Genomic DNA, 9268 nt, shown 5'->3' with positions numbered 1-9268 from the left:
CTGCACTCTAGCTGGAGCAACAGAGAGAGATTCTGTCTCAAAAAAATACAAACAAACAAACAAACAAACAACAACAATAAAAAAAAAAAACCTAAACAACCCAAACCAATTTTCTTTCCTGGGAAATCCCCCTGTCAGTTACTCATGATTGATTCATTTTGGGGAAACTACTTAATTTTCCATAAGCAAATTCATGCCTCAGAAAGATAGAGATTTAACTATATATTTGACAACAATGAGTCACAACTGGGCTTTTATATTTTCACCTATTTTGTTGAGAAATAAGCTACTGGAGGAGACTAATCCACACGGTGAACAATGAGATTGCTCTAACAGAAACAACTGCTTCTCTCATTTTATATTTTTGCTGTCCAAGGAAGATAAGATTCAATTTCTTTCATAAATGAGTATGTCCAACAGCTGGCTGTTCCACCAAAGATTTGCGCTCCACCTTCCACAGTGTGAGGTTTTTACTAGGAAGCTAGGAACCACAATTCCCACGGTCCCATGCATCTGCATGTGGCCATAGGACTAGTTTGGGCCAATAGAAATGCAAGTGAAGAGGATGAGTTACTTCCTGATCAAAGAGCTTAAGATGCAAACTTTACTTCCCCACTTACTTTTTTGCTTACCCTTTCCCCACAGAGTAGCTACATCCCTCGGGGAAGGGCAGCATCAGAAAATGGAAGAAACCTGCCTGCTAGAAGCTTCCAAATCACCTCGTGAAGCTTGCTTGCTCACCATAATGTCAGGACTGGACTATGAATGAGAAATAAACTTCTAATGTGTTACTCTGTATCCGTTATCTAGTGCTGTGCAACAAACCACCCCAAAAGGTAAAGGCTTGAAATAACAACGGTCATTTATTTTACTCACAAAGCTTTCATCTGGGCGGAGCTCCGTAGGGCTACTTGCCCTCTGCTCTGCATGGCATCAGCTGGGGCAGATCTACTGTGGGCCGAGGGCTGGCTTTCGAGATGGGCTCTCACTTGGCTGGCAAGTAAGTGCTGAGTGTCAGCTGGCAGCCGAGCTGGGGCTGAGGGCTGAGGCCCCCGACTTTTCTCCATTCTGGCCTCTTCGCAGGCTGCTTGCCTTCCTCGTGGCTTAGCGACTGAGTTCCAAGAGCAAATGTCCCAAGAGACAGAAAGTAGAAGCTGACATTTTTTGAAGTTTGGGCTCAGAAGCTGATACAATTTCAATTTGCTATAAGTTATTGATCAAGGAGTCATAGAGCCCAGACCCAAGATGACGAGACTTAGATTTCACTTTTCTGTGGGGAGAATGTTAAAGAATTTGGGGGCCATGTTTTAAAATCATCATTATCCTGCATAGAGCTTGAGCCCATCCTTCGAAGTGAGGTATCACAAGAACCGAAAAACAACCACCACATGTACTCACCATCAAATTGGCACTAACTGATCAACACTAAGGTGCTCACATGGTAATAATATTCATTGGTGCTAGTCAGGTGGGAGGGGGTTGGTGGGGGAGGGTAAACTCACAACTAATGGATGCGGAGCGCACTGTATGGGGGAAGGGCACGTTTGTGGCCTTGGCTTGGGCGAGGCAAAGGCATTATATGTAACCAAAATATTTGTACCCCCATAATATTCTGAAATAAAATAATAAAAATAAAATAAAATTCCAAATCTAGACAGTGGTTACCTGTGGGTGGGATAGTCACTGGGGTGGGGGGTCAGCTTCTGGGGTCCTTGTTTATTGGGGCCCTGCTTATACTGATGCACACATTTGTGAAAACTCATCAAGCTGTAAACTTATGATTTATGTACTTCTTTTCATGTTATAAAATAAAATGTTTTCTTACATTCAAAAAATTAAATCATCATTTAAACCATTGTGATTTTGAGATTTAAATTATAATAGCTAGTATCACAGTTACAACTACAACTGTGAGAAAAAAGAAAAAGTGCCAACTCCATAACAGCCTTCACTTATTTTAATTATAGGTCACCAACCAAACAACTAATAGACAACAACAAAACCTGCAAGGGGTGGCAGGCTGTAAACTTTTGCCAATTAAAAAAAAAAAATGAAGAGATCTTTAGGGGGCTTCTGCAAAGCCCTACTGAGCCTGGCTTTGAAATGTACTTGCAAATCTCTTGTAAGTCAGCAAAATAAAGATGAACACTGCAGGAGAAAACTGTGCAAAAAACATAAATAGATGATTTGCAGAAGGAGAAATGAATATCCAATATAGAAAAAAGCTGTCATAGGCATGTGTTGGGTTGGCTGCCCGAGATTCATTTCCTCTTCCTAACAACACTCTGATTTCCCTTGGGAAATTATCACTCTCTTTGGCTGTGGTTCAGTGAGATTGTAATCAGGGCACTGGCCATTAGTAGCCTAAGGGCAGGCATGTGGCTCAAGCTAAGTCAATTGGAATGTGAATCTTAAGAGAGGAATAAAGAGACCAAAACTGTTGGGGTTCCCTTCTGTTCTTGTGCTGGTGTCCTGAACAGACCTGGGCCAGTGATCCTCTTCTATTCTGAATCCTGTGCTGAGGAGCCTGCTTCCTCACCTCCAGCAATGCTTGTCCTGCCCATGCCTACACCTGGTGCTCCAGCCTCCAGTTATTTCTGTGGGCCTCTGATGCCTTTCCCTGGGTTCCCCTGATTAAATCCACCGAATTGTATTCTGTTGCTCGAAATGAAAGAACACTAATCCTCACAAATGTTTTTCTACAGCAGTAATGAAACAAATACTATGGAAGCAGTAAGATACAATTTGACTTGTTAAACTGGCAAAGACTCTTAAAAACTAATGGTACTACCCAGTTTGTTAAGGTTTTGGAAAAAAAACTCTTCTCACCATTGCTCGTGGGAGTATAAATTGATACAATCTTTCTGCAAGGCAAAGCAATATACATAAAAAAATTAAAATGTACACATACTTTGATCTAGTCATATAAAAATCCTATGTAAAGCTGCAAGTATACTTATTAAAGTGCTATTTATGTTAAGAAAAAATAGAAACTATATATATATATATATATATATATATATATATAACTTGGGTGACCATTTAATCTACCATCCAAAAGGGGATACTTTTGAGAGTGAAAGTAGGTACTGCTAACAATTATGCCAAGACAAGAGGCCTAAGCCATATCTGTTCCAGGATAATAATGGCCACCTGATATATAACCAATGATCAGGGGTTAGTACCATCATGATATGTCCAAACAGCAGAATTCAGTCAAGCAATTAAAAATACAAGTGTATTAAAATTGTATATTTATTTGGGTCCGTTTCTGGAACTTTTTATCACTCTACTGATTTACCTATGCCTTTTTGTACCCATTTAAAAAACATTATGGTTTTGTTGTATGTTTTAATATATGATAAAGCAAATCACCCAATATTAATTTTTTTAACTCTTTCAGATGAAATTTATAATTTTCTCAAATTCTACACCCACCTTCTCCAACATGTTAAATTATATAATATTTTGGGGAGGAATGACATTTTTACATATTCTTTTAAGAATATGAAATATCTACTTTTTTTCATATTGTTCAGTGGGATTTTATTTTAATAGTTTCTCTACATTTCCTGTTATGTTTATGCCTAGGCATTTTACATCATTGTCGTTACTGTAAATACTGTTCCTGCACTATTACTGTATAAAAGGGTATAGATTTTTGTATATCTGTATAGCCAACCATTCTACTGAATGTTTTTTCAATTAGAATTAGAATTTCACATGGGAGGGGGAGGAGGGGATGGGTATATGCACACCTAATGGGTGCAGTGTGCACTATCTGGGGGATGGACACGCTTGAAGCTCTGACTCAGGTGGGGCAAGGGCAATATACATAACCTAAACATTTGTACCCCCATAATATGCTGAAATTTAAAAAAATTAGTTTTTAAAAAAAGAATTAGAATTTCACTACATTTTTCTCAGATTTTCCAAGTAGATAACCATATCATCTGAAAATAACAATTTTGCCTCTTGCTTTCCAATATTGTTTTATTGTCTCAATACATTTGTTAGTATTTCCTGAATAGAATTTAATAATAACAGTGGTGTTAACAGGCATCACGGTCCCTTTCTGAGAATGTGCCCTGTTCCCTGTCTTCTCATACATTCCTCTTTTCTCCAGTTGGCCTCCTCACCTTCCCTGCTAGTTCCTACTTATTCTTCACACCCCAGTTCATCTCTTATTCCAGGATGACCAACCCTGATAGCCTGGGCTACACCAGGTCTCCCTGTTACATTCTCTCAGTGTATCATGTACCTTTACTTCATTGCACCCATTGGAGTTCTAATTTCAGACTTATTTGCATGGTTATGTGACGAATGAATCTCTCCCCCTTTCATCTGTAAACTTCATGAAGTCTAAGAACTTGTCAGATTTTGTTCACAATGGTATATCTAGTACTGAGTAGAAGGCCAACATGGTTGATACTCAACAAGTACTTGTTGAATTAATTAATTCTAGCATTTTATCATTAAACATAATGCATTAAGCATTTTTCTATTGCATTTTATCTATTTTTCCATTGGTGTTTTATTATTGAATTTTAGAAACTTTTAGAATTGGAATGATTCCCCCAATGCTCACATCATGGGAAGTCAGAGCAGCCATTCAAAAGTCGGATGGGAAGTGTGGAAACTTTGCCTTCGAGATCTGCCATCTGTGACCACAGAATGGAGGGTTCTCACACATGGAGGCTTCATCTCTCCCTCACCTTCAATCTTTGTCCCTGAGATTGTTTTTTCCACTCTTTCCTCTTTCAGTTTCTGTACTATTTTTTGGGGAAAGGGAATTCAGTGTTGTTTCTGCTTGGAAACTGGTCCAAATTCAACTGTATCTTAAATTCCTTGAAGTTTGAGTTATGCAAAATCATGTTAAGTGCATATTTCAGGAAATAACCACAATTATACACATGGATCTTTGCCCAGGAAAAAGTGTTGGAAGAAGGGGCAACATAAAAGTAGCCTCACGTTTTGGTGTAACAATTTTAGGGCATTCTTAATTTAGACGTTCATTTGGAACATCCTGACATTAGTCACCCAGTCTTGGCTTGAATACCTTCTTTGCAATGAAGCTCACTACCTCTCAAAATTTGGCTGGACAGTAGAAATTTTAACGTATTTAATATATCAACATTAAATCTGTCATATGTGTTCAAATAGTCTCCTCAGTCTACCACTTTTTAAAAATCTCTATACAAATTTTCTTGAATTTTGTGGAATTGAATATAATAAACTTTTATCCTTTCTGATTTATTTCATAGCTTTTTGAATAGAAAAGATAAACAAAAATAATGAATAGATAATTAACAAAATAGGAAGTATAGTCAATGAATATATGAGAGTGTTCAATCTATAGTAATCAAAAGCATGTAAATTAAATTTATAGAATTATTTTCACATAGAATTGGCAAAGAAAGAAGAAAGATAATATCGATTACGTGCTAGAGTGCTATATGATGAGTTTGCTCATATACTGCAGATGAGAATGTAAACGATTACAATGAAATGGCAATATTTATCAAGAACCTAAAACTTAAAAGTGATGGCTCATTTTGTGTGTCAACTTGGCTATGCCATGGTAACCAGATATTTGGCCAAACATCCTAGATGTTTTTGGGAAAGTATTTTTTTAGATGCAATTAACATTTAAATTGGTAGACTTTGAGTAAATCAACTTACTCTTCATGATGTGGGTGGATCTCATCCAGTCAGTTAAAGGCCCTAATAAAAAAGATGCTGGCCTTCCTTGAAGACAAGGGAATTCTGCCAACAGACTGACTTTGGACTTGAACTGCAGCATCAACTCTTCCTTGGGTCTCCAGCCTGCTGGCCTAACCTGCAGATTTGGGGTTTGCTGGCCTCCACAATCACATGAGCCAGTTCTTTAAATTCCTCAAAATAAATCTCTCTCTCTTTCTCTCTCTCTCTTTCTCTCTGTCTTGACGGACGTGTGTGTGTGAGTGTGTATGAATGTTATCCTAGTGGTTCTGTTTCTCTAGAGAACCCCAACTAATACACTTAGTAATACTTAAACTTAGTAATACCATTTCAAGGAATCTCTCCCCCACCAAAATCACAAATATATACAGATTTATATAATAAAAATTTTAAAAATAGAAAAAATTAATGTTCAAAATCTCTGAGAATCAATAGGTAGATTATGCCATGTAAAACCATAAAAGGAATAAAGGAATCATATAGTCCCCAATCACTGAAAATCATGGGTTAGAACAATAGCTATTGACATAAGGAAATGCTCATGTGTGACGTATCCATATCTACATCTCTATCTCTATATTTATCTCTGTACCTATCCATCTACATCTGGACTGTCTAAAACAGTTGCCACTAACCACATGCAGCTCTTAAGCACTTGAGCACTAGTCAGAATGTGGAATTGAGGTTTTAATTCCATTTAATTTTAATTAATTTAAATTTTTAAAAATCTTATACCCAATTTGGTTATTAGAAAATTTTTAACTGTGTTTGGAACAACTTGAGTATTTCAATTTAAATTTTGTGAAATCTAACTATAGGTTAAGTATTTTTGGTGAAAATTGAGTGCCCAAGGTGAGAAAAGCTGTAGTGTAAAACACACACCAGATTTTGGTATGAATTATATTTTTGAAATTTTCTGTAATGGACACACATTATTTTTATAATTATTACTCCAAAAAGAATTTTTTTTTTAGTGCACCCTTCCTGGAGGTACTGCAATACCAGGTTAATGCGTGGAGTGGATGGAGCAAGCTCCTATTCCATCTCCCTGCTCCAAAAATCCATTTAATATATTGTGCTCAGATAGAGGACGTATCAGATATTAAACTGATAAGAACAGATACTACACTTGATCTTAGCCAAACGGTTGAGAAGTGACCCAAAAAGAAAATCTAAGTTCATCTTTTTTTTTTTTTGAGACAGGGTCTCACTCTGTCACCTGGGCTAGAGTGCAGTGGCATCAGCATAGCTCACTACAACCTCAAACTCCAGTGCTCATATGATCCTCCTGCCTCAGCCTCTGGAGTAGCTGGGACTCGAGGCACGCATCACAACCCCCAGCTAATTTTTTCTATTTTTTGTAGAGACAAGGGCTTGCTCTTGCTCAGGCAGGTCTTGAACTCCTAGCCTCAAGCAATCCTCCTGCCTTGGCTTCCCAAAGTGCTAAGATTACAGGCATGAGCCCCCGTGCCTGGCCTAAGTTCATCTTTAGCAGCAAGAAATAATCAAAATATTTTCAAATGTGACTTTAACATATATTTTACTTTTCAGGAGTAAGAGTCTCTAGACTATTGGGGAAATAACATTTCATCTAGAAGTACCTAAAATTAGAGGAAATCAGTCAGTCTGGATCTATATACGGGAATTTGAGAACATTTGTTAATATTTCAAATATAATTATTCAACACATTTTGTGAGAACCCTTTTCTAGAGCTATGAATAATTTGTGATTATCTTTCTGAATTCTGGCTCTGAGTTAATATTTTCTTATTCCTGGGGGATTTGATAAATTTTGAAAAGATAAATTGTCTTTGGAAATTAAGACTTATTTCCAATCAGCCATATTCTTGTGGAGAAGTCACACTTTGCATGAAGGAAAAGAAAGCTTGCAATTCTCATTGACATTTTTTCTTTCATTTGCAATATAACAACTTGTGAATCATCTTTAAGGCTGATTCTCCACAGAAAGTTTCTGAAACTGAATGAGTCTGTTGAGTTAGTTAAATGATCACTCCCCAACAACAATCTTTTATTTCACACTATAAGGCAAAACGCTGAGGTTCTACAGGGATTGCAGGGATTATACCTAAGCTATTAGTGACTTTCTTCCTACCTGTGATCCAGTTAACTCTAAGTAATCCCCAGAGTGGAAAACATGAGTGATCCTCCCACCTGGGCCTCCCAGAGTGCTAGGATTATAGGCATATGCCACTGCACCTGGTCTTAACATACATTTTTCAAAGAGAGAAATCTCTCAAAGACAGTGGTGACTTTATTAGCAGAGAGGAGACAGCTACAAATGGTTTCAGAAAAAATCCGATCCTTCCTTCAGAACCTTGAAAAAGCTCAGCATTTAAAACAGCAGGTATAGCAACATATGTGGGTGAGGTGTGAGGCTGAATACAGGGCATTGATTAAACTCTTCCATGCAAAGTCGTGGGGGCATTGGGTTCTCTTCCTGTCTCCAGAGTTGGTTGACAAGATCCTCCTTCACACATAGTTTCCAATAAGCTATTTGCTGCCACACTCTTAAACACAAACAGATAACTAAGGCTCAGGAACATTTGAGGAAAGTTTTCAATATGAGAAAGACCCTAACCAGCAGAATAAGCAACTTGGAGAAAACAGAAAACACAGAGGGAGCCAAGGAAATCTCTAAGAAAGTAGAAAAAAAAGAGAAGTAGAGAATAGGAAATAGAGGATGAGAAATTTGGGGAGGCTAATCTGAGAGATTCAACTTTCAACCAGTAAAGAAGAGGAAATTATCAAAGAAATAACATAAAGAAAATTTCCCAGAACTAAAGGACTTGACCTGCCAGATCAAAAAGGCTCTCCGTGTGTCCATCTCATCTAATGAAAAAGGAACCACACTGAGAAAGAGAATTCTAAAATTCTTAGTGAATTTTAGTTTACTTTGTGAACTAAATTTAGTAACACCAGAGTGAAGACATGATACTGAAAGTCTGTGGTAGGGGGGCACTTCACATACAAAGAAACGGGAATTAAAGTGGCATTAGACTTCTTAAACCAACACTGGGAACGATAATGCCATAGGGCAGTGCTGTCATAATTTAGAGGCAGCCGCTGCTCGACATAGCTTTGTATACCCAGATAAGCCATGCATTAGTTTCCTAGGGCTGCCGAAACACAGCATCACAAACTGGGTAGCTTAAGACAACAGAAATTTATCCTCTCACAGTGATGGAGGCCAGAAGTCCAAACTGAAGGTGTCAGCAGGGTTGTATTCATCTGTTTTGCGTTGCTATAATGGAAATACCCGAGCCTGGGTAATTTATAAAGAAAAGAGGTTTATTTGGCTCACGGTTCTGTAGACTGTACAGGAAACATCGTGCCAGCGCCTGCTTCTGGTGGGAGTTCCAGAAAGCTTTCAATCGCGGCAGAAGGTGAGGGGGAGCAGGTGTGTCACATGGTGAGGGAAGGAGCAGAGAGCCAGAGGAGGAGTTGCCAGGCTCTTTTACACAACAGTTCTCACCTGAAATAATGCAGTGAGAACTCACTCATTATCGCGGGAGGGCACCAAGCCATT

At 38.1% G+C, this 9268-nt stretch overlaps 1 non-coding gene across 1 annotated transcript; it reads right to left on the bottom strand.

Annotated features, from left to right (window-relative positions):
- Positions 1–6689: 6689 nt before the first annotated feature.
- On the bottom strand, positions 6690–6880 carry LOC123630998. The gene has a single exon (XR_006732906.1). It is a non-coding gene; the product is annotated as a U2 spliceosomal RNA (small nuclear RNA).
- Positions 6881–9268: the final 2388 nt, after the last annotated feature.

The sequence above is a fragment of the Lemur catta genome, chromosome 1 (genome assembly GCF_020740605.2).
Source record: "Lemur catta isolate mLemCat1 chromosome 1, mLemCat1.pri, whole genome shotgun sequence".
Classification (NCBI taxonomy): domain Eukaryota; kingdom Metazoa; phylum Chordata; class Mammalia; order Primates; family Lemuridae; genus Lemur; species Lemur catta.
This window is presented reverse-complemented; position numbering and strand designations above follow the sequence as displayed.